The 25,319-nt window shown below is 38.7% G+C and overlaps 1 protein-coding gene across 2 annotated transcripts in view; it reads right to left on the bottom strand.

The window, feature by feature from the left end:
- The window catches only part of TSHZ2 (teashirt zinc finger homeobox 2), a 233,151-nt gene that overhangs the window by 94,841 nt on the left and 112,991 nt on the right, over positions 1–25,319 (bottom strand). The gene's annotated exons all lie outside the window — the stretch shown is intronic.

Below are 25,319 nucleotides of genomic sequence, written 5' to 3'. Positions count from 1 at the left end.
TAATGTACTGTGTACCATAAAAGCAAATTGTGCTTTAGTAAAAACAAATCCATAAATTTCAGGGCAAGAACCCTTGGAAGTTACAGAAGAGTATTAGAATGTGACAGAGGTAGATCGAAGTTAACTGTAGAACTGGAAAAGTAGAACAAATCCAGAAAGATTTTCTTTGACAAATTAACTATTTAATTAATAAGATGAATACTTAAGATAAGATTGATACTGGAAGAGCTGTAAATTTTAAAATTAATTAAGGAATTCGGTTAGGTTTTTTTTCTGGCCTTATATCAGCAGTAATTCTGCCTAAGTTACAGGAGATAATCTGGTTAAGAACAGACTGAAGAATTAGAGAAGAGGATTTTTAAGGGTGAACTGGCTCCATTGCAGTCAGTGATAAATTCACAATGACTCAACATAGTCATCAATTCACTCTTAGACCCCTACAAGAAGGGAGTGGTTCAGGCATGTTTTGCAAAACCCCAGTGTAATTTTTTTAACATCCACTGCAAAGCTGTTATGCACAATGCAAGAAGACATTGAAACAATTCACTGTTATTGACAGCCACTCATCAAAACTAAATGTTGATTTCAGAAGCACAGGTCTTTGTAGGAGATATATTGATGAGCTCTTCTAGTTAGGTGCAAACGCAGAGCTGCTAACCCTGGTGACAAGTACTTTGTTGTGTTTCCTTAAGATCTAGCTTTTTGTATCAGGTAAGTATGTAAAAAAATAAATAAATACCAAAACCCTCAAATCAAAGCTGCCCTTAAGAAAAACTAAGCAAAAATAAAATAAAATTCTAGTACTCGTAATTGTGAAGTAAACCTAAAAGCTCAGAAAGCACAAGGTAAATGAGCCTAAAAGTGTTATTTGTTTAAAATCCAATTCCTTCCCATTTTCTGAGAAAAGCCATTTTATGGGTCTTTGAGAACTTGGCTTATTTTGCTCCCTTGAATTTGGTACTCCTGCACAAATGATATCCTTTTAGCAAATCAAAAGGGATGGGCCGAAAAGGTAGAAGCATTTTAATTAATATAAGGACAAAGACTTCCACAGTTTTTCTTCAGATACGTGTTTCAATTTTTCAATCTACCTGCATGTGTATCTCACCCCTTTCAACACATGTCTACCATCAAGCCAGAGATGAACCAGAATTAGAGGAACTGTTTCCTGGATGAAGCTGCAGTATAAGAAGAGGGAAATGATGGCTAAGAAACCCACATGAGTCATCTTTCCTACGCCCTTCCCACGGTCTTAGGACCTACACAGATCACACTGGCTTAGAGCTGGGCTTGGCTTCCTCCAGGGGTGATACCAGGCAGCTTCACAACCCAGAGGCAAAGATAACAGCAGTGGCTATGAGCAAATGACCTGGACATCATTTTAGCCTAACGAAATAATAATCACATAGTAGTAGGAACACTGTGCTCTTCAGCAGATACTTTCAGCAAAGAAGCTAAATATTAAATAAAAAGTGTTAAATACTAAAAAATAAGCCTTTTAGTGTGTTGGGGTACAGCAAATATTAGTAGCCCCATTTACAGATGATCAGACTGAGGCAGGCAGCAAAGACAACACGAAGAACAAAATATTTTTTTCTCCTCCCTAAACTTTTTCCCTAATAACCAAATAATACTTTCCATGTACCCCTTTCTGAGCTCGTATGTTTTTCAAGGGGACAAGGAGAATGGAGGGACATGGAGGCGGCAAAAGCTCCTACACATCATGAGTAGTAACCTTGTTAAACAAGCAGCACAAACTGATGAGCAGGACTGACATGGTTCTCGCGGTGTTAGAGATACTGTACAGCGTAGGTAGCGACGCTGGCCCCTTGCCAGGATGTATCACACTGCCAAGCATATTACATCGAGCAAAACAAAAATAAGGAGGGAATCCAATGAAGGAATCAGACAAAACAGACAACGAACAGCATTCACACAGTTTTGGGTCAGTGCAAATTTGATTCTCCATTTCAGCACCAATTCTTTGAACACTATTAACCCATTTTTCACCAGAGGGTAATTTTTTCCTTTGGAAGATACATACAGTAGTTTCTTCCTCACAATATCCTTTGTCCTTCTAAAAGGATTTACTAGGAGAAGCAGAAGTAGCAGACAGCTGCACATCCCCCACAATACAGATAAAATTTTCTGCTTAATTAGGCATTGACATGTTTACTATAACCTTTACAGAAGAGTAACTCGTGCTGAGAAATCCTCTTTTTTGTGTGTCTGTACACTCTTATGAAAGTAGTAGAAGTAACTTATTACAAAGCACCATCAAAATTTCACAAAACCATCAGTCAGGTCCATTTTAATGGTTAAGAGTTCTGGGCAGCTTTGAAAACACACTTCAGTATCCTACTTGTAAACCCATTTTTGTTTATGTAAATGATTTAAATTGCTGTGGGCATTTTAAGGACAGTGGAGACCTGTGCAGACAACCTAGGGTACAAGAAATGCATGTGTCCTTCCAGCAGTGGTTTTTAGAAAGATTTCATTGGACATGAAGTTTGATATGAACTGATGTAGCTATTTAACAGAAATAACATTAATTTAAGTGGACTTTGCATTATTTATTTTATAAGGTAATGGTGTCTTAAGCCTGCACTCCCACATGCTTTAAATGCAGTGTCTGTAGTAAGTAGCATAATATTTGCACATCATACTGATGTCCATATAATAAATTGTTGAGTGACCTGTTCTTTTCCCACCAGTTCTCCCCTAGGCTTATTCTGACACTCCAAAAGTCTGAGATGCTTGTATATAGCTGTCTTACAGGAAAAAAAAAAAATATTAAAGAAATCCAAACTCAGTAACCAGGTGAATGCTTCCTCCTTTTCCCAGATAAGAATTTTTCCCACTGAAATTAAACAGGCTCAGGCAGAGATGTAGCATGGGCAATGTGCAGTCCTGAAGAAGCAGGGGACTGAAATTTCACTATCATCTTGAAAACTGGACAAAACCCAGGAGCTTCAGAGCAGTGAGTGGAAGCAATTTCTGGCTTCTTAAATGGAAATACAGTATTTGTATTAAATACAGTATTTGGCTTGTCAAAATCATGACATCAGTAAGGATAATACTATCATATGGATAATAATCATAAATACAATTCTAAATTGTTTTAACTTTTTTCTCTGTGCCTTTGTGATTGTATTAATAGTAACGTAAGAAACCTGCTTCTCTAGGACAAGGGTTGCAATAAACAGCTGATTCTTTATTCTTCAAAAGGTAACATATTCTTAGATATATCTAGCATATTTCTACAGAGTAACTAAAAGAAAGCAGGTCCAATTAATATACCCTCAAAATCTCTTCTTTGAACTTATGGGTCTAAAACCATCCACATCTTGAAACCTTGATCCTACTATGCAGACACCACTGAGCCAAGCTCCCAGTGATGCTGAATCCAGTATTGACTTTCAGGCCCTCACACCCCTGAATAACCTGTAATTTGCACCACGTTATACATCACTTCTAACCTTGAATAGTAGTGTGAATACATCTTTTTTTTAAAAAAGTGTTCATTCTGACTGTTAACTTTTCCACCAGTGGATGCTATTTTCCCTCAAATTTGCTCTTTTTCCACATAGAGACACATTTCTTAAAATATACATACATGTTTCTTTCCAAGACTGGAAAATTTATTTTCTGCCAAGAAAAGGGACAGTGAATCATTGTCCAGAACAACACTGCTAATCCATGTAAAACCCATGCACCATCTGCACTTCTTCATATATATATTCCAGTTTTACTTGAAATAACATCATTAGTAGAGCAATCTTGCAATGCTATAAGGTGAACTTGTTTCCTTCTTGTTTGGCTTCAGCTCAAACATCTTTTTGTGTTTGGCAGAAACTGTTTCTTTCTCTGAAATATTTCATGCAGATAATGGATAATGACCACTTCTCATTCCTTCTTCTCAAAAATGTCTAACTACATTAGCTACCCAAAGACAAATCTTAACCTGGCTCTTTGTAGAAGTTCATACCTATAGATTTATCCCAGTTTGAAAAACAACTGAAGAGAGGACTTGGCAGCTGAGGAAAAAAAAGTCCCTACTCTGTTGCATAACTCTTATATCAAAGACATTTTGGAATTTAACAGGCTTAAAACCAATGCAACACCCTGGGAATGCAATGGAGTTTCATGGAAAGATCTCTCAAAATACAAAATTTGTAATACAAGAGTGAATTATATAATTTCAGAGCTTTTTAGGCTACATTAAAAATTTCTGTACCAGGGAAAAAACTTCCTGTTAAGTTCTGCAAGATGGAAAGAAAACACAGGGAAAGGTTACCATTCTCACCACGGAGGGAGCAGAGAGCATCTGGCTCTGAATCATGGGTGTCAGAGACGAAGGAGTGTCTCTGTCATCTGGTCTAAACTTCCTGGTAGTGTGAGGTTTATTTCTAAAGCCATGTGCACCCTGAGGAAGGTTTTAGATGTTCTCAAAACCTCAGAAAAGGCTGAATTTGCTCAATTGTCTTTTTTCTGGGAGGCCAGTTAATTATTTTGGAGAATGGGAAATCATTTGCACCTTTTGCTGCTATTACTCTTTACCATCACATTCAAGCTCAGTTTGCAGTGGTTCAGTATGGAAGTTTTGATCACCACCCTAGTGATGCCATTTTGTGTCCAAAATAACTTGTCATCTCAAAGGAGAGATTTTTCCCAATGATCCTTTGCCTTTTTTTTTTTTTTAGAACTTTGTTTTTCAAATCGTTGCAGCAGCTGTCACTAGGGCATGAATTTCTGCCTTTTGCAGAGTAGGAAAAGAAACATCCACTACCATCCACTGCTGGAGGATAGAAGCAACCTCTGTGGTGCCAAGCTTGCAAGCCACTGCAGCTTAGGAGCAAGGAAACTTGGAGTTATGGCTTCTGCCATAACTGAATTTTAACACGTAAAGGCAATTCCACGGAGCCATAACTATTATTTATATATGATGCTGAAATGAAGCAATTTTGGGCTTTCATTTTGTTGTAGTCTAATTAGAGTTGTAATATAAAGTTTTCTATTAAATGTCCAATTTTCTACTGGTTAAGAAGGCAAAATACCCACTAGTTTCAGTGGGACTTTTAGCAGCACAAAGGAGAACCGATTATGTCTTTCGTACATTGCACCCTACACAGTTATGAGTCAAATGAAAATGATTGGTGGCTGGAAGCATATGTGCAGGGAACTGGCTTTTGAGTGACCCATAAACTCAAAGCAAAACCAATAATAAAACAGGAAAAAATCCCCAAACAAAAGGAAGGCTGCAAAAAGAGAGGTGAGCTGATGCGCTCTACTGAGCTGAGAGTCCATAGCAGGGACAGAATTATTATGGGAGTTTTTTCTTGAATAATTTTCCTTATGTTGGATTATGTTGTTTACATAGTCAGTTATAGCACTGTGAAAAAAAAGCAACTTCAGTCATATTTGCCTTGCTCTGGATTCAGTCAGTTTGAATGACTGAATTGCTAGGTGCTAGCTGTTGCAGAAATGGATTTAACCACGTTCAGCGCCAACAGTTGAAGTTCCCTATGTGAGGGCTTACAGTGTAAGGGAATAATTTGTCTTTGGTTAAAAACATTTCTGTTTGTTATTTTCTACAGACCCCTGGCACTTACAATTTCATTGTTTCAACCAGCTGAAGGTGTTTAATATTCTCCAGATTGTATTTTCAACCAACATGCGTCTAATGAAAGCTATGAATCGTTGCATCACTTGAATGCAAAGAACGCAGCCTTCACAGCCCTTTGCTGTGCACGAGCAGCAGACCCCCACCTCTGCCCCATCCATGCCGCCTGCCTGTCCCGCACACCAAAATCCTCTCCCAGCAAAGTTTTAGACAGGCATCAGGCAGTCATCACATCACTGCACCATGAAGACGCGTCGCATTTAATTGCTAATACAGATGCAAAGGGTGCTTTCCAAAATGCAGTTTGGTCCTGAACAATTAAAAGAATAGAGTAGCAGCAAATATGTCTTCCTCATTAGTCATTTTAATTGCACCAGTGTAAATCACTTTACTGATGAAAACCTAAGTCTGAAACTTTTGTCTCTCTTTGCCTTTCTTCTGTTTTCTCTTGTCCTATTTATTGTTGTGGAAAACATCAGAGTGGCTTTGTAAATTTATAGATTACCTCATTTAAAATCCAAGTTTCAAATTATGTTTTCCCTCTTTCATTATCCTAGGTTCCCCTAAATACCAATCTAAATTTCTTTAAATGGCATGAGCTACCAATCAAAATCATAAAAAAATATATATCTATATAAATTGAAATTGTAATGAGTCTTACCAGTGTATTGCTAGCACTTTGGTTCATTTGATATGAACTTTGTTTTTTTAAAGTACCACATGGTAAGGCTTTGAAACTTCAGTTTGTAAAAAAAAACTGTAACAGCCTTACAGCCTTTGAAGTCACTACTGATATAACTCTGAACAGATCCATTCAAGTTCAACTAACATCAGACAAATGTTTAGTGTATCAGAGGAAGCCACAAAAGCAAGGATTTCATCAATATTTCACAACAGCCTCAGGGAAACTGTAGATTGCAATGCTGTAGGGCAGCTAATGGAATTACACACAAGGGTTTTGTACATTTAAAATAAGCAGCTACTAAAAAAATTACCCTTCAGTTTGATAGAAACTGTATAAAACTGCAGATGGGAAACAATTAAATAGCTACCAACATTTATCCATGTCAGCCTGATAGGTCATTTAATAACAGGTATTTCTTTCCTTCCTTCTTTTTTTTCCTGGTAGGGCAATAATAAAGATTAACATTTATGAAAAGTAGCATAAAATATAGTACAGTCAAATGAATAATTAAAGATGCTTCTGAAGAATTTGTTTGCTATTGTATGGCCATGAAGACTGCTTTCCAGTAATGAAGTACATTTATATTAAATACAATTATATGTAGAAAGAAGATGAGGATCATGTTTATGGACACTTGCTTTTTATCCTAAAAAAATAAAACTTTGACTCATTTCTACTGAATCCACAGCTTATCTCATGGACAGCATTTCTTCAGAACACATTCCCCTTGAATGGGCTCTGGCTTTGAATTCATGTGGACTACACTTGAAGCTGGAGATACTACATGTAATAAACATGTGAAAGATCAACACCTTCCCTTGAAAGGCTCTTGATCAGACTGAAGAATTCTGCGTATGAAAGCACAATGTTTATTCTAAAAATAGATCCATATAATCATATTCCTTTTCATGACTATGTTCAACGTGTAAAAATCTTGAAGTACTAGCCCTTCACACAGTTGGTTTTGAGTGTTTAGGTATGGTCTGCTACTGTGGGAAATTACTATTTCTGTTAATAACTAATGCTTGTTCAGTGCATTGAATAGCACAATGTGAGAGACAAATTATTTGATTATTATTTTTAAAAGGCTGCTTATTTCTTGGCCTCTCCAATTCAAAAGAGACCAGCTTGGATAAATGCAATGGAGTACCGTCTCATGCAGAATAATTTAAGCCTTAATTCAAGAAAGCTCATAAACATGTTAAGTTTGTCCCATTTGGGGTAAGAGTAGATAGGCTTATCTGCCACAAAGAGAGGCTACGGCATGATGAAGCTTCGCTGTCATAATTACTTAATAATCAATTATTAATATGTAAACAATAGCAGCCTGATTTCAGTAATGTGACTAAGGTTTAAGTGAGTCAGCGTTGACAGAAAATCTGCCAGAGCAAGGAGCAAGACTCAACTGTCATAATTCCGGCATCTGCCACTGATTGCTGAGGTGGCCTCTTGCAAGTCGTAGAGGGTCAGTTCAAAGCTCAGATGTTTTTACGGATGACCTCCATGAACAGCCGTTTTCTCTTTAAAATCCCTGCCTCCCTGCCTGTTGAACTGCAAAATGCTGCTTCTTGTACACCTTCTGCAGGAGCACACTAGGAAATGCATTGTGCTTGTATGCTGAACAGAAAATCTAGCGCTACTTGAGTACTCAGCTTCACGATCCAGTGATGGGTAGAGATGAAGCCAACAGCACTTCTTATGTGGTTTTATTAAAGTGCAGAATTCATGCCCAGCTGAAGATGCTGCATAAAATGCAAGTTCCTTGCAATAACTTGTTGACTAGGACCTAGTATTACAGCCTATTTTTAAAAAATATTAATATGGCTTTAAAAGTACACTATTATTATAACATTTGTCTAAAGAGCAGTGGACCTTTTGATTTTCCCTTTGGATACACAGCCATATTGCAGCTCCAATGAGATCTGCTTTAAGCCATGCTTGCCAGTAATATTCATAAATCTGTGCTGGCTACTCATAGCTGGTTAAACCATGGCTGCAACATCATTTGTCTCTTAACATCTCTTTAGATAAGGTACATAAGTAGAAAGTGGGAGTATAATGAAATAGATCTTCCTCATCTTCTTGCTTTGTTTTGATCTTGCCTTTATTCCAGGCAATAAAAAACTGCAAATAATTTTGAAGTGTGAATTTTCACTTGCTGGGATTTCAGCGTATAAGGAACACTAGTGAAGAATACACAGATCATCAAGTGTTTTATTTCCCTCTTTATTTTCCTTTCAGGAACATACTCTTGCAAATGTTGGTCCAAATGAATAGTCTGTTTCTTTTGTGACAAATATTATGGCCAACAAACGTTGACTTTTGACCATTAGACATCCCTGCACTTATAGCCACATAACCATCAAAGCACTAAGTCAGCATGAAGGTCATTACCCCAGACGGCATCTTACTTCGACTAACTCCTCAGATATGTAAGCAATAAGCAGTTGCAAGAGATTGATATGATACTTTGTGAGTAATTTGGATGAACTATAACACTAACCCAGTAAAGTATTATAATTTTAAATGTGTCCAGAAAATAATTGAAATTCTGGTTTAGCTTCATCATAATGCACAGTGCCGGGTATATTTAACAGCTGACTAGTTTAGCATGAATATTGCTTTACAAATGAGGTCATATTGTTTTTAAAAACAATATTGCTATCAAACATGTTTAGGAGGAAAAGCAAGAGATTATGAGTACACTTTTAACCTTTCTGTCTCTTTCTATATCTGTTTACTATGGTGATTTAGGTGCTCAGTGTTGTTTGAAGGCAAACATAGAAGGTTCTGGCATTTAAAAGAGATCCAGTAATGAGCAACTGGCAGTCAGATTCTTTCTTATTATTACTCTGTCACAAAATCTCTGTTCTACATCATTCCATCTTTGCAACACCAGTCAAGAGATGAGAAAGGTCAAAACATCTCCTTCAAACATACAGTCTGTACATGCACAACACCATTCCTCAGTCACATACAACAGACAAAATTCAATCTGTACTGTGGAAAAGAAGAGTCCATAGGTAAATGAAGTTTCATTAGAGAGAAGGCTTTCCTCCTCCTGGCACTGACACAGTCCAGGTCAGAGTGGGTTCACCTACTAATTCGAGTCCACAGGTTTCTTTTTTATCCCTTACCCTGTTGTCAGAATGAGGAATACCTAAACAAGCCTCCCAAAAGGGTATTTAATGTACACAGTATGTGTGCATCCGCCTACATAACGTTTGGACATTTCTCTACCCAAGTAAGGGGGCATACAGAGGGCCTGATCCTGCTTTTCACTTCTCATTGCAGTCAACGGTGAGAAGGCTGCAGCAACTGTGATAAGAATCAACCCGTGATCCTTTGAAATCTGTTTCAAAGATGGAAATAACTTCTTTTAAGGTCCTGCCTGAAATACTCCCTCTGTGAGAGGCATGACTGCGGGTATGCTGGTGCTGGCTTTGGTAGCACAAACTTGCAATCATTTTTACCTGATGTTTTGGGGGAATCATATCTTATCACTCTCTTAATAGATCGTGTAAATATGCTGTATCTTTATTATTACAGGTGTAATTCTATTAATGTACTGCACCCAACACCAATAGTGCCCTACAAAAATCTTTTACCAGCATGGAACAAAATTCTTCCTGCCCCAGAAAGCTCCCGATGTTGATACCCTCTACTGCTTTCCTTTCTCTTTCCACACAAGCTGGGATGCTGCCTTACTGTTTCCTTGCAGATATGAAGGCCTATTAATAGTAAGAATACTAATAATTTTCAGTAGTAAAATTAGTACTGTTGGTTCCATTCTGCAAGAAACTTGTGCAAAACAAATCAATCCATGTCAAAAGGAAAAGCTTCCAACCGGTATGGAAAATAAATATAGTTTCTAAGTACCTATCAAGATTATTAAAATAACAGAAATTTCAAAGGGAAAAAAAAGAAAAAAAAAAGTTTGAAACACAAATATTAAGCTGTGTTCTTTTAAATTGTGTCTCAAATGATCCAAGGAAGGGCTTAGATCCAGGGCCAGTACATAGATCATTTACAGATCATAATCACCACAGTCTCAGTGTTGCATTCTTGCCCTGTCCTAAGTGATAACTGAAATTTATCATATGGGACAAAGCATAAAAAAACAGGCAGCAACAACAGGAGGCTGCAGCTGCACAGGATCAGTTTTTCCTGAGTCTCAGCAAGAAATAACAACTATGAGTTATGGTAAAAAAATCCAATAATCAGAAAGGTCACTTACTGACAGAAACGACTTCTTTAGCATAGGTATCATGATGTAACCACTGCTGAAGTGAGGGACCTCACTGGGTACAAAAACCCTATATATTTTATCCATTATAACTGGATTTAAGGCTTGCAGGAATTCACAAAGCAGTCTAGTGGATCAAAAATCCAGACTCTAAAATCCTGAAAGAGCTGAAAGAGTGGATTAACCGTCTCTACTATCCAACTCTGTAACAGAATAAAAAAACTTTATAAACTTCCCTGCATTTTTTTTTTTCCAGGGCCTCACTCAGACTTGGAAGGAAAAGCAACAGAGGGCATCTGACCTCTACCAAATTCCTCAATACTGACTTTCTGAAAAATGAACTGCTGCTGTAGGCAAGCCCAAATATTAAAAAAAAAAGCCATTAAAAAAAAAAGCTATTGAAAATGTTTACAGAATTAAAATATATTTATTGCTGTTTCTAGTAATCACAAGTGTAAGTGCAGACAAAAGCTTGGAAAAAAAGGTCCAGAGAATTTTCAAGTGTGCATAAATACACACAAAGAGCAAGGCTTCTCAATTTTTGTTTTAATTCCTACCTCTTCCATTTCACTGCCTCCCAAGCATCAGCATGTAATTGGGACACCACCTTTTGAGATCTGCACTTCTGCAGAGGAGCAAATGTATCTGGGATGTTTATTAAGGCATCATTATATGGCTGTGTGGCATCATTTCTTTTCTGTGGAAGAGACCATGCCAGGTCAAGTTCAACAGTTTGAGCAGACAATTCATCAGGTGGGAGCAGGTGGCAGGGGCGGTATAAGAAATTGCTCGAAAAGGAGTACAAAACTGAAATGGATGGAAGTGTAAAAGTAATAAGAAAGTGATCAGTGAAACTACAAACAACAGAAGATAAATCAAATGAAACAAGTGCAGAGCAGAGATCAGTCCAAGAGGGTTTCTTTAAATGTGAGCAGGGTTTTAACCTCTATGACAATAGGTGAATCCATGTATAACGTTTTTCCTCAAAATTCTGCTGGGAATCAGGAGGATGAACAGAGCAGGATTATTATCAGGGCATTCAGAAAGAATTGGTAAGAAAAAAATAGTCTATTTTCTTAAAGTTGTGGTGGAAATGGATGCAGAGAGCATTTAGAAAATGAAGCATTAGAAGGGATTTTGCACATTACATTTATATCCATGTTCAAACTGTGTTTAGATTGTGAGAGTGTGTTACAGGATCTGCGCTTGCATTTTGATCACGACCCCTGAAGCAATGACTGAAATCATATAGAAATAAAGAGTGGTAAGTGCACAATGATAGTTAAAATGGAGAAATCTTGAACAAGAACTTTTTAATAAAAGGAATGACTTGCACATTAACTTGACTACTTCTTGAACAGAAACCCACCAAATAATTTTATTGAGGATTGGACTTCACACCAATAAAATCCTATTGCTATCAATAATCTAATTATTCATGACAAATATTCTTGTGCACCTTATCTAACACAGATTTTGGACTAACTACTGATAATGTGAAAGTAAAACTTCAAAAAAAATTTCTTTTTATATCAGTGTGAGTTGTATAAGCTTAGGTCTGCACAGCTTTTTTGACAATGCATGAGGATACACTGGCTATGGCCACTAAGTCGTAGCTGATTTGCTAAGTGGAGAAAGTCCTTTGAGATTTTATGGGTAAAGTTGATTTGGAGCTATAAAATTGAAGCATTTATTACAGACCAGAGGCCAACAACACTTCATTATAGACTGTCTAAATACTTTCAGTTTATCCACTAGGTTCAAATCCAAACAATACTTCCCTTTTAAAGCATTTCTGGCTAATTCTCTTTCTACCAGGAATAACACCAAAAAAAAAAAAAAAAAATTTTTAATGTGTTTATCAATCTATGCTAAAATTTAAATGAAGGCAAAGCACATCACAGATCTAGCTAGTACTTGCACAAGGTTTGTCTTGAACTACTACCAATTTGCCTTGTCTACATGGGCTAATTACTGTATGTATCCACCAATGCACAGCTGGAATTTGACTGGTCTGGGTTTGAATTTTTTAATTTTTCAACATGTATCATACTGCCAGTTCATTGCTCCTTCTGTGCAGTCAGTTCCCTTACACTGATTGGAAATCTGTTGCACAAAGAGAGAAAAACATATTTAAAATAAGAACATTCAGAAAGACTGAAACTGCTTTTAACTCATTATTTATGAATTCACTGTTTTAATACTCTGCCCCTTACAAACAAGAGTCTTTAAACACTCACTGGGAGAAGAACCAGCAAAACGGGCCATCTTAGCTGCTGCCTCAGAGAAATTTAGTTTAAACAAGCTAGGTCTCTTGGCAACTCACTGTCTAATGTCTTTGGTCCATAATCATGACCCAGTGGCAGCATTAACACTCCCAGCCAAGGCAGCAGTGCTTGACATGAACAGCCCTTCTCCAAAGTGTTTGCTCAAACAGAAAAGTCCTCCAAAGACCCTATTCAGGAGGCCCCAGCTGGCATGTGCCAGAGCTGTCAACAGCCACATGCTACCAGACATCACCATGGCCACTGTCTAGGAGAGCTATGATACTACAGGGGTACCAAACCTGGAAGATGCAGAAAGGCAAACTTCTCAAAGTGGTTACCTACAGGGTCAGCTCATTTCAACCAGCTCTTGGGATCTGTCAAGCTTCACGCATTGATGAGATAAGCCTGACTCTAAGCTGGAGTGTGCTTTGCACATATCCGAGTTTCATTTCTAGTAATTTTTCAGATGTTAATGGCATATTAACTTTTCCATGTACCATAGGTTAAATTTCCTACTGGTGTAATTATTTTGAAGCAGATGGTTTTAGGCAGAGGAAGAACTGGCTCAATATTTTATTTTTCTTGGTGCTCCCTGTACAGAACCTCTTCTTGTTGCTAGTGTTGTTTCTTTTTGTCTGATGGGTGTGTATATATATGTATATGTATATATATTCATTTTTTGCTGCCAATAGCAGTGGAAGTAGGAAGCGTCTGCATCCTAAACTCTCTAACAATGTATCAAAAATAGCAGTAATTTAAAAAAAATCATTCATGTAGCTGTTACTCAAAAGCCCTCACACTCCTGGCAAATAGCACATTTACACTCACTGGTGGCATTCTGTATGACCTGAGCATTTCTTCAGAAGATCCCTTCTTCCTCTTCTTTTACCTCATAACTTTGGGTATTTGTTAGCAGGGGCTCTGAAGCACTGTTCTGAGGCCAGCCAATACTATGGAAATGCAAATTTTTTTTTTATTAATTCCATTTTATGGAAAGCAAAATGTTGCCTATTACTTTGGAAAATAAACAGTGTATTTCCACTTCACCTCCTCCATTATCATTAATCTAAAGAGAAGGATGAGATGATTTCCCATATTATTTCCCAATTCGTTTATCCTCATGTGATTGAGAGGCAACTTCTCATATGAAATTCATCTTCCTCCCTAGTTCTTTCCCAACACAATTTAGTGTCCCCAACCGGTATCAACTGCCACAAAACAGTTTCACCATAACCTGTTCTTCCTTCCTCTATGAGCAGCCACGTTTTTTGCTTTTTCTCCTTGACACTGGTAAAAATGCTGGTGTTAGAGGAAGCAGACAAGTAAAGGTCAGAAATTCAAGTGTTTTTCTGTTCCACCCTGTATAAATCTATTGCTGTCAGAGAGAAGCAATCATGTCTGCAAATGCACTTTATGGGGCTGAGAAGATCTGTTTCTCAACTTAAACTATATAACATTTAAATATCAAAAACTTTGTTTTCTAATGAGGGAAGTATTGAGGGGGGAGAAATGAATTATATGCTTGATGTATACTGAAGGCTGGGAAAATTAAGGCCATTTCCCATGGTGAGAATGCAGTGATTTCAGTTTGTGAGAGTAAATTAAACCTTTGGGAGAATTTGTCTTCCATTAAATTGAACAGCTAAACAGGCACAGAAGATTTTAATGTCACCACCAACAAACCCCAAAGGTTACAAAAAGAAAAAGAAACACTGTTTTCGCTTTTAGAAGTTCTCTGTCTCTCTACCTAGGAAAAATGCAAACTGTAAATGTATGTTGAGACACAAAGACTCTTAAAGATCATAATTCCATTCCTATACCATATGCTATTAATGTCTGTCAACACTGTTTAGCCAGCAACTGCTGACAGAACCATATTTGCTATCTAAATACATCATAAATAAATCAGTAATGAACTGCTTTAGTAAACCTTCTGCACTGATTGGAAATACAGATCGAGTAAACAAACTCTGGGGATAGCATTTTGCAGCTAGAAGTATATACAACTGTTTAATGTCAATGACAAAGTCACTCACACCTCTCTTTCTGGCAAGACACGAGGCGGGTGAAAGAAAACCGTAAGGATGGCAAAAGTGTTTAATCAATTGTAGCAAATGTACCTGTCAGCATTCATCATATTACCTCTCCTTTTTTTTTTACCTTATGCAAATCTCAGAAAAGGGACTTTCAGCAGGTAGAGCTATAAAATATGCTGGTAAAAAAATGAAAACCCTCAGTTCAATCATGGTCTCACGACTAGGGAGATGGTCATCAAAACCTGGCTGAGGTTCATGAGCTTTCCTGACTTCTTGGCAGACAAAAGAGCAGGTTTTGTCTTAAATATGAGTCATTTTGAGGCAATGGCACATGCTCAGAAGGAAAAAACCAGGAACTAGGACTAAGTCTCAAAGTGAATTCCTGACTCTGCTGCAGGTTAACTAGTAGTTTTGCACTGTAGAATTTCTGCGTGCTTTTGAAGGTAAAAATGGATGGGCATCTGTGCCAGAATTTGGCTTTGAGATTTGGAATACACTGAAATCGAAAACATCAATACTTTGTGAATGTGCAAGATAAAAAATGGAAACATTCCGTTATTACTTCAAACAAACCTACCAAATGTTGTCTGGGGAAAAAGCAACTGTTTGGTGAAGAGGACCTGGAACTAGAATTTACCTTGGGAAGTGGGATATTGAGAGAGGGATTAGTAGTAATGTTGACTGCTAGAATTAAAAAAAATCTACTAGCACCATAAATTTGTAATCGAATAAATATTTCTAGTCTTCCCAACTCTTTTTTGACACAGGTTTTTTGAAAGTTACTTTCTGACAGCTTTCTGGTAATTAGACACCACAGCTTTATATCAGAAGAACAGTCTTAATTAAGACTGCAGAGAGATGCTAAAATTATAATTTCCTCTATGCTATATTTTAGCAGCAGAAATTCTTGGAGATCCCTGTGGGATGAGACTTTAGTCCAGAATAAAACAAGTGATAATTTATCATGATGCTTGCAATGGATGATATTTTAAAAAATAGAATTTATCTCCTAGATAGAGGATTAAAAGTTTCACTTAATCCCACCAGACAATTAAACATCTTATCCTTTGTTCCCCCCCAAATTACTTTCAGTTCACAACCCAAACAATCTGTAAGATGCAGAAAAAGACCTGTTTACAAATTCTGATCGTTGACAAGGCTCACAAAGCAGTGGCAGGTGTTACTCTTTATAGCAGGAATTAGCTCTGCACACAGAGGGCTAACGCAGGGAACAGAGAAGGCTGCAGCTTGTTATGCCCCACCAGCAGGGCACTCTGCCCTCAGCACAGTAAAATAGGATCCATCGTCCTGAATGCACACCTCTGCCTGGTGCTCTGCATTTCTCGTTCACCTGGAGTTAGGTGAGCAGATGCTAAATACTGAAATGGGAAAGGAAAGGAGCCTGGGTTAAAAGGAGCATGGGTCTGTAAGGGAAGAAGGGTAGGATCTTATCTTCCAATAAATCAAGTTATAAATTTAAATTATGAGCACCTTAAGAAGACTGAGGTTCATGCAAAAGAATACAGTGTAAGACAAGGTTCCCTCTGGTGTCATTTGTTTTTGTGACAAGCTGCAGAGATTGCTGGAACGGAAGAAGTCCCAAGCTCCTAAATACCATCTCAAGTAGAGTTCATGTAAAAAAGAAGAGAAGTGGCACCGTCTGGATGATAAACATTCATATTTTACAACCTCTCAGTTTATTTACTGATATATCTTTTTCTAACTATATTTGTTGTTTGTATCAGCTTGCCTAGGCAAAACAGAGCCATACATAATTCAGGGATAAAATTGCCATCAAGTCACTGCAGAATCTAAACAAATAGACCCCAAACATATATTTTTCATTAATAACCCTCCATTACCAAGTTCCGACACTTTGAACCAAAAATAAATAAATAAAATAGCAAGATAAAAAAGAAAGACACCTCATTATTTAATGCCAGTCTCCCTGGCTTTGTGCTCAGAGCAGGTGGAGGCATTGTCTGAAAAGTTAGCGCTTAATGTGACCTGGGAGCGACAGCCCAGGCTGGCAGGGGAGGACACAGAGAAGCAATCAGCCACTTGGCCAAAGCTGTCACCAGTCCTCAAGCCTGTGAGACAAGGCTAAGTGTGGAAGCTCCCATGCCACTTACACATTTCATTTTTTGCTGTCTTCCTGTCCAAAAAAAGGAAGAAAGGGGAAAAAAAAAAAAAAGAAAAGAAAAGAGGGGAGGGGTGGAGTGGGGAAAAGGAGACAGAAGAAAAAGAACTGTTAATTTACAGAGCTGAAAATAGCAGCTGCTAATGGGCTTTTGCACTCCTTCTTTAGTCACTGCAAGGTCATGATCAGAAGTAGCCTGTGATTGATTCTAAAGTGAAGCTCAGCTCTTCACATCTGTAATGGACATTAAAAAATCTGAAAGGAGCTCAAAAGAGAAAACAAAAAAGTGACATATTTTATGGAGCCCTGAAGTCCTCCAAGTTCTCAGAATGAACTTGGAGGGTGGAGTCATGCCCTGTCTTTTAATTGTCCCTCATAACAATTGTTGCATTACAAAGAACAATTAATTGTGTAGATTACTCTAACTTCATCAATTTTATGCCATTTTATTTCTATTTCTTCCAGTTCTGCAAAAAACAGCCCTCTTCTTCCATTCCTGTGTTTAAAGGGTTAAATGAGATGAGTGACAGCCTTTCTGCATGATTTACAACTTCGAGCCCTGTAGTGAAACCAGCGCTTGATGGATGATCCTGAAAGACGGAGACTAACCATAAATCATGTCTTTGAATCATTGACAAAGATAAAGGAGAGAAAGAAAAAGCACTGGCATTGACATTCATTCTCCCAATAATGTACATTGACTAGTTACAATACAGAACCTTAATTAAAAAAGCGAACTCAAAGTAGTCACCTCAGTGTAGGGAACGCACTGCTCTGGAAGGCTCATGAAAATCACAAATAAAAGTTCAAGCCACATCCATGATAGCTTGCCTCCCTGGGAAAAGCATTTGGATGTGCATTTGCCACAGCCCTGCACTGGAAAGTAAACCTGATAAACACTGGTCTTAACCTCCTTGTTATTTAGCACCTAGCTTTCTTTTTTTGTGCCTGTTCTTAATTTAATCTTATTATTGTTAGAGCTGAATGCCCAGGCAAGGTGCCAGCCTTGTTGTTTTAGGCACTGGATGTATTATGCGGAGATGCCAATCTTCAGAAGGCAAAACAAAGAAAGGGCTATCATCTCTGCCGTACTCAGAACTGAGGCACCAAGAAATACAGAGACTTGTTCCGGGGCGTGTGGAAATCTGGCCATGATGAGTTTATGAAAGAGGCACATGTTTGTATATCATGATATGCCTGTGACAGAAAAGTGCTGGAACTGATAGGGAAGTCCGCACATCTAATGTTCCCAAATTTGTGGTAGAGACAAGAAGAAAACTCAAATCCCGAGTCACAGGCCAGGAAGAGGAAATCATTGCTTAATCTCAGGGGCCACTCATGCATGCTCACATGAAGGCTAGCGGCTACAGAGATGCATGACCTACCATCTGCAAACACAGCAGCGGCACTTTATTATTTACTTCCCAAAAGTATAGATACTACCTTTACCTTTCCCAACTGGCACAGAGCACTTCTGTGAGACATTTAATATTGCACGAGAAATGGGAGAAACCCCCGAATATCAGCTTCCGAGAGTCTGAATGAATGGCCAGCTGTATAGTGATGAAGTTAAAGGAGAGGTTAAGAACTGATAGTGTCGTCTGTAACAGTACTGGGTAGTCCCATCTTTCTGCACAAGGAAGACTGGCAGACTGATAAAGAAATACATGCGAAGCAGTTGCGAAGAGCACCCATTTTGTGTCTGTAAATGCAACAAAGGAATACACAAATGGGGTGACTTTCTGAGCGAGCCCATGCTGAGGCACACAAGTGCCTTCCTTAAACACCCATCTGAAAGTGTGCAGATGAGCATGGTGCAAAAAACCAAACAGCCTGAGATGGGAACTACTTGGCTATTTAAAAAAGGAGTAACATAAACAAGAAAAAATAAATCATGATAAACAGGTGAAGAGAGAAAAGAGGGGTAAAGGAAAGAATATATGAATAGAGGAATGTCTAGAGATGCATGTTAATGCTTCCCCACTGTACTTAATTCTTTAAAAAGAAAGCCACAGATTTGACAAGTTCATGTGCTCATGTTAGCTGAAAGCGGGAGTGAATGAACTCCCAACTTTTCCAAGTTTTGTGACTTTCCTGAATCTTTCTCATTTGTCAAGCATTTAATTCTCATGGTTAAAGAAAATATTGGGATTTCACACATGGAAAAACTCAATTACAAAAACAAAACAAAAAAGGACAAGCAACACTAAGCAGGTTTTCCTAGGTAAAGGAAAGCACCTTGTACCAGAGGGAATGACTCCATTAAATAGCTGAGAAGGCACAACTGAGCATATATCAGAAGGCACAACACTCATAATACACTCCCTTTATTTATTTGCATATATTATTTTCCATTCTTCCCTGTTCTCTTTGCTGGGTCTTAGCTATTCATTTTTTCTACTCCTTTTCCACTTTTTTCAGGTGATGATGAGTATTTTTATGTGCATATGCAGTCTAATCTGTGTAGAGAATCTAAGGACTTTACAAAGTATGAGCACTCTTGCGTAGGCAGCAAAACTAGAGGTATATTGTAAAATTTATTTCATGATTTTCAACTCCTTACTTACAATTTGCAAGTTTCCTTCAGCATATTATTCATAACTTAAAATGTTTTCTGCAAATGATTCTTAATGTATCACTTTGTCATGGGCATTTTGATACAGGCTCACCTGGACCAGGTACACAGAAGTTTCTTTGCCTTTGATTATATTTGCACGAGTATATACCTTGGTTTCAAATTTCTAAAGCAAATGTGTTGTCATATTGGATTTTCCATTTGTTTTCCATAAGTATTTGCTGAAGTTTATTTTTCCAATAAACATTCCTATTACAAACAATTTCCTTTTTTTTTTTTTTTTCAAACACAGTCACTTATTTTAACTTGTTTATAAATTCAAGAGGATATGCACTGACCTCCTTCCCTTCCATTTCTGTCCCCCATCCCTCATTTTTTGGTTTAAATTCTTCCTCTGTATTACAAAAAAATGCCAGTAGTTCATGAGAAAGCTTTATTAGTAGAAAATATTGCTGAAGTGAAAAAACTTCTCCTTGGGAAATTTAGCCTTTTTCTTTTTTTAAAGAAGAGAAGTAGGGCAGAGAAGAACTGAAATTTAAATTTTTGGTTGGAAACAGAAGAGTACCTGAAAAATAACTGGTTCAGAAGTACAGGGAGAAGAGATGATAGGAACTGAATTCAGGTGTATCCAGCTTCAGCCTCTGCCATAGGCCAGGTTTCCTGGTCACATCTTCCACGACACAGCACAAACAGCGCGCCTTTCAATACCACTGAGCACCATGGGAAATCAGTATCTAAACAATTGCTCACTGACCAGTCCAGAATAAATGGTTCACACCGAGGGATAAATACAATGGTAAAATTACTAGTTTCTAAAAAAGTCAAATTTGGTCCAGAGCAGAAAGCCTGATTTCAGTTGGCATGCTATTTGCTCCTTTCAACTGAGCTAAAATGGCCTGATTTCCAGCGCAGCTGGCTGGGTTAAGGAGCACAGCTATACTAATTATATCATTTCGCTAAATCTTGAGGTGATAAAGAAGACAGACATTCAGCTGTCACAGGAAATGACCCTGAAACTAAGTGAAATGTTCCACTAAGAAGCAAATACACCTTTGTTAAAAAATGCTGTAAATGCATGGCAGAAAATGTTACTCAGGCTGTTATCAAGGAGTGTGTGTATGTTGCACCCCTAGAGACAGTGGAAATTAAGCAACTCAGAAATCGTTTTCAAGAGGATTTGGGACACTGCAGAAGTCAATCCTAATTCATAAGAATGCAGCCTGATGGGTGAACTTAGAATGAAAGAGAAAATAATTCACTTGATGTCAGACTAAGGGTGAAATGCTGTTTCAAATTAGCAAAGGTGCATGAGAAATGCCTCGTGAGGACAACGGTTATGGCAGCTGACTTACAGGTCCCAACGAGACCAGAGGGTGTGCGCAGCGAAGGTTGGCTGCGGGTGAGTCAGCGCCTCCTTCCCCAGTTCCCCCAGCTGATGTTCTGAAGGAGGGTAGTTTGCTGAGCCCTTGCTCCCCCAGCGCAGCACGGTCCCGCTTTGAGCAGGTCTACCCCAGGGGCTAGGAGGCAGGAGCTGCCATGCACTCACTGGATGTATTCATCAAGTCCTCTCTTGGAGCAGACTTTGGGATTTTGTGCTGGACTCTGGCCCCGCTGCACAGAGAGGTGGGGGAGAGGATCCCTGGGCTCCAAGAATTTCCTAGATTTAGGAGGCTATACAGGAGGGTTGGGGAGAGGAAAGAGTTAACGCAATAGGTTTTGGCATTTGACAGAGAATACTTATGTTTAACCATTCATAACTAAATCACATCAATTTAAGTGGATTCCATGTATTTCTGACTCTCACATTAATCTCTATGCAGAGAGAGTGTCTAAATATTTGTCTCTTTCAGTTCCGATATTGTAATTCTCTACCAAAACTAAGGGGAATCCCTTGGTTGGGGTTTTTTTCCCCTCCCTCCTCTCTTTTTTCCTACCTTCTTTCCTTTATTTTCTGCTAGAAGAAAGTGGTGAAAGGCTTTGGATGATCATTTAAGGAAACAGGGATTTAATAAACCCAGTGTTTGGGTACATCACAGCTTTTATGTTGGCGCTGAACTCCACATACATTAAATCCACATCATCTATCAATCTTACAGTTGCGTGTCACTTATGAAAATCTACTGAGTATTGTTTTCATCTCGCCTTACAACAAGCAGCAAAGCCTCATGAATACTGAAGAGCATTGTAAATACTGCACATCTTTTATTTTTAAAGGTCTAGACAGTTTGGAATGGCAAGATTTCTTTGTTGAAAATTGCAGCTTAAAGCAATAATTCCCAGATTCCTCCTCCCCTATTTTTTTCATTCTGTGTGCAAACAAGCAGAAGCATTGCTCTGTATCATTAGTAACACCTACAGTGGTGCTGCTGCTGCTGCAGCTTCACCATACTAGTGCTCTGCCTGTGCTAGCCATTAATCCAGCCCGATGTTGGTTCAAGTGTGATATTATTATTCAAATTCCATCCCACTAGGAAGCAACCAGCTCTGAGATGTATCTATTCATTTCCACTGCTTTATTGAAATCTGACAACCTGCTTTTTCTACATTTTTGAATACTGCAACTTTATGACCACACACTGCCATCACCCTGCTCTTATTTGCCTCAATAGCCCTCAGTAGTGGATCTGCCATGGGCTGAATTTAATAGAACAATATTTTACTGTTAGACAGCACCTTTCATTTTGAAGAATAAAGTCTCATTGAAATTCAGTCATCTTTGGGGGCCAGAGAGGCACAGCTTCGTGAGCAGGGATGTTTTGGTCAGGGACACAACCAGTCTGTTTTCCCAAAGAGTGCAAAGCGACCTTTAATGCACACGCGAACCAACAGGAGGTGTAAGGTGTTATCCAAAACACCATGATTGTCTATTATATCACCTGATCCTCAGTTTGGGCTAGCAAATGGGTAGCCAGGTCTCCCAAGATGATGTTATGCTGACAGATTATGAACATGGCCTATTTGTGTTGGGCTGTGTTGCACTGTCAGAAATATCCCTCTCACATCTTTTACATCTACAGCTCCTGGCAAAGCCAGGAACAGCAAAGCGGTATGATCAAAGAGAGGTGCAAAAGTTGACTAAACCTCCTCAAACAGCCACGGAAGCCTGGATTTGGCTTGAATCACCAGGTGTGAGGGATGGGGGAGGTTCAGTGTGGTTCCTACTTTACAGAGACCCAATATCTTCTGCATAGGTTTGACATCTCATTGGTTTTTATTTGCTTGCTCTCCTTGTTATCTTGTCAGTCCTACAAATGCACGTTTGTGTGCCATCAACTTTTTCTGCAGTACATATAGCTTATCACAAGCTAAGAGCTAACAGGAATCTCACAAAACCCAGGGACTTGGTGAATGTGTTACTTGTAGGACTAAGAATTGCATAATTGACTTCTAACCTTTCTGTTTGTTTCTATTTCCATGCCAGGAAAGGTAACTTCTTTCCTCCTACAGACACAAAAGCAGAGCTCCCCTGCCATCATGCTGTGAGCTGCACTGAAGTCTGAGCTATTTCGGTTGTTGAGCAGCCTTTTGTGATTTCTGTAAAAGAACTGGTGGAATCAATCTGCTCCTACTTGTCCAGGCAATTCAACTTCAGTGATAAGATTAAGAGCTACCATTTCAATCTACTAGAGGCAGGAACAGTAAGTAGTCTGAACTCTCACTCATAGATTATCAAGTTAACGAAGGGTAGGTACCTGAAGGCTCAAGAGCTAACCTGTTAAGACACCCTGCTACTGATTCAGAAGCAATGCAGAGGAGTGCTCCAAAGCCGCACTGAAGACTCCCCCCATACAAGTACCCTGTGAATAAGTATGGAGTTCTTACAGCTGAGCTGTCAAACCAGTGAGATATAATTTCAGTGTATTACTGATTCCCCTACCTACCTTTGCTTAAAAACGTTGGCTTGGGACAGGCTTCAGCTCAGTTTGAGGCAGACCGTGGTATTGCATTGGGCTAAACTCAAAGTGAACTTGCTTGACTCAAAGGAATCAGGACATGAAACATCCACAGGTGTCATCTTGGTTTTGTGAACCCAAAATTTGATAGAAGAGGTTCTGCAAAGCCAAGATGTTACATGTGTCTGTTACTTTGAAAAAGAACACTTAGTATTTCCAGATTCCTGGTGATTCAAATGAAGTGGAACCGAGATACAAAGCAACCCTGTATTTTGAGTTTGACAAACAGATGTGATTTCATGAAAGCCATACCAGAACCTTGAGAAATGTAAGTGATGCAGAGGGAAAGAATGCAAAGAGAGTGTGCTACCTCCCTCTCCCCACAACCCTGCCGACTCCCAGGCACAAACATTGTACTGGCCTGATTTTCAGAGGCTGGGGTGGGGCTGTTCACAGCATCTGAAAAGCGGACCTTTTATTCAGATCTGCAAAAAATTTGCAAGTTTGTTAGTTCATCAAAGAAATCTAATCCACCTATTGTCTTCTGAACTTTCTCGTAAGATCCTTCCATATGAATAGAATTGCCTTTAAAAGCACCATCCCTCCCCACCCCACCCCCCAGCATTTCCTGGCCTCTCACCTTAAAAAACAACTCTGAGAACTTTTCGACCAAAGCAGCCATGTGGAGCCAGAATTGTTTCAGTTTTATACAGGGCCTTTGCTCACATCCTGTCGGGTGTTAAAAATCCCTCAGCTGCTTTGCTAAGACCACCCGGCTAGTTCTGAACCACATCTGACAAAATGATACTGTTCACTTCCAGAACCCATCACACAGTTATTCTTGGATAAAAGGTAAAGCAAATAGCAGCCAACTGCTCACTGCTGCAGAAACAAAGACCATCTAGCCATTTATCAAAGCTTCAGACAACCAGCTTGCTTTAAGCTCAGCCACCTCTCCCATTACAGCTTTAAACGATAACACGCTATAATATCAGAAATGACAAATGGAACTGGGGGCCTAACCTATACACAATCAATACCTGCTCTGAAATAAGAACCATCTTTAAAGTATTGACAAAGGGAGTAGGAATACGTATAAAGCTGCAATTTTTTCTTGAATTGTTTGGTATGGCCACTGTCAACATTCATTTGTCCATGACATTTTTTTTTTTTTTCCATGAGAGCAGCAAAACCCCGGGGTGTGCAACTATTGTCAAGCCATTATAGTCGCCCTGTGTCTACTGTTTATTGGAGGGTAAGAGGAAAGGGCCGATTGCAAGTGACTTCAGCAGAGCCTTCCGCTGCAGATTAGAAACCGTTGCGCTACGTGCAAAGCAATTCTGCTTTCTGTTTTAGACTGAGATGCATAAGAAAATTTAAGATGTCATCAGCTTCATTCATTTTGATGGTGGTCCTCCAGCTTGGGTCAGAAAAGCTTTGTTTAAAATACACCCATTAACCCTCTACAAGAGCAGAATAAAAATTCTGTGTTTAGGTCATAAAGATAAGGACCTTCCTCTAAAGGACTTATGAAGGAAGCACCTTGTGGGCCAGCTACTTCCTCCTCCTGAGTTTAATAATAATACTTTGTACTTTTATAGCATCTTAAAGTGTTCACCACATTTCAGATACTCTATGAAGAATTAATAATAATCCAAAGTGCTCTGCAAATGTTCATATCCTCTTACAGATGGGGAAACTGAGACAGAGCCAAGTTGAATGGCTTGGTGAAGGTCATGCAGGGTGTTGAAACAGCTGGCAACAGAAACTTAGTCTCCTGAGCCATTGTTTGAAGCACAGATCACTCTTCCTCTGCCACACCATTTGGCCAGAAAAAAGCAAGGGGTGATGAGA

This window comes from Buteo buteo, chromosome 2, assembly GCF_964188355.1.
Source record: "Buteo buteo chromosome 2, bButBut1.hap1.1, whole genome shotgun sequence".
NCBI lineage: Eukaryota > Metazoa > Chordata > Aves > Accipitriformes > Accipitridae > Buteo > Buteo buteo.
This window is presented reverse-complemented; position numbering and strand designations above follow the sequence as displayed.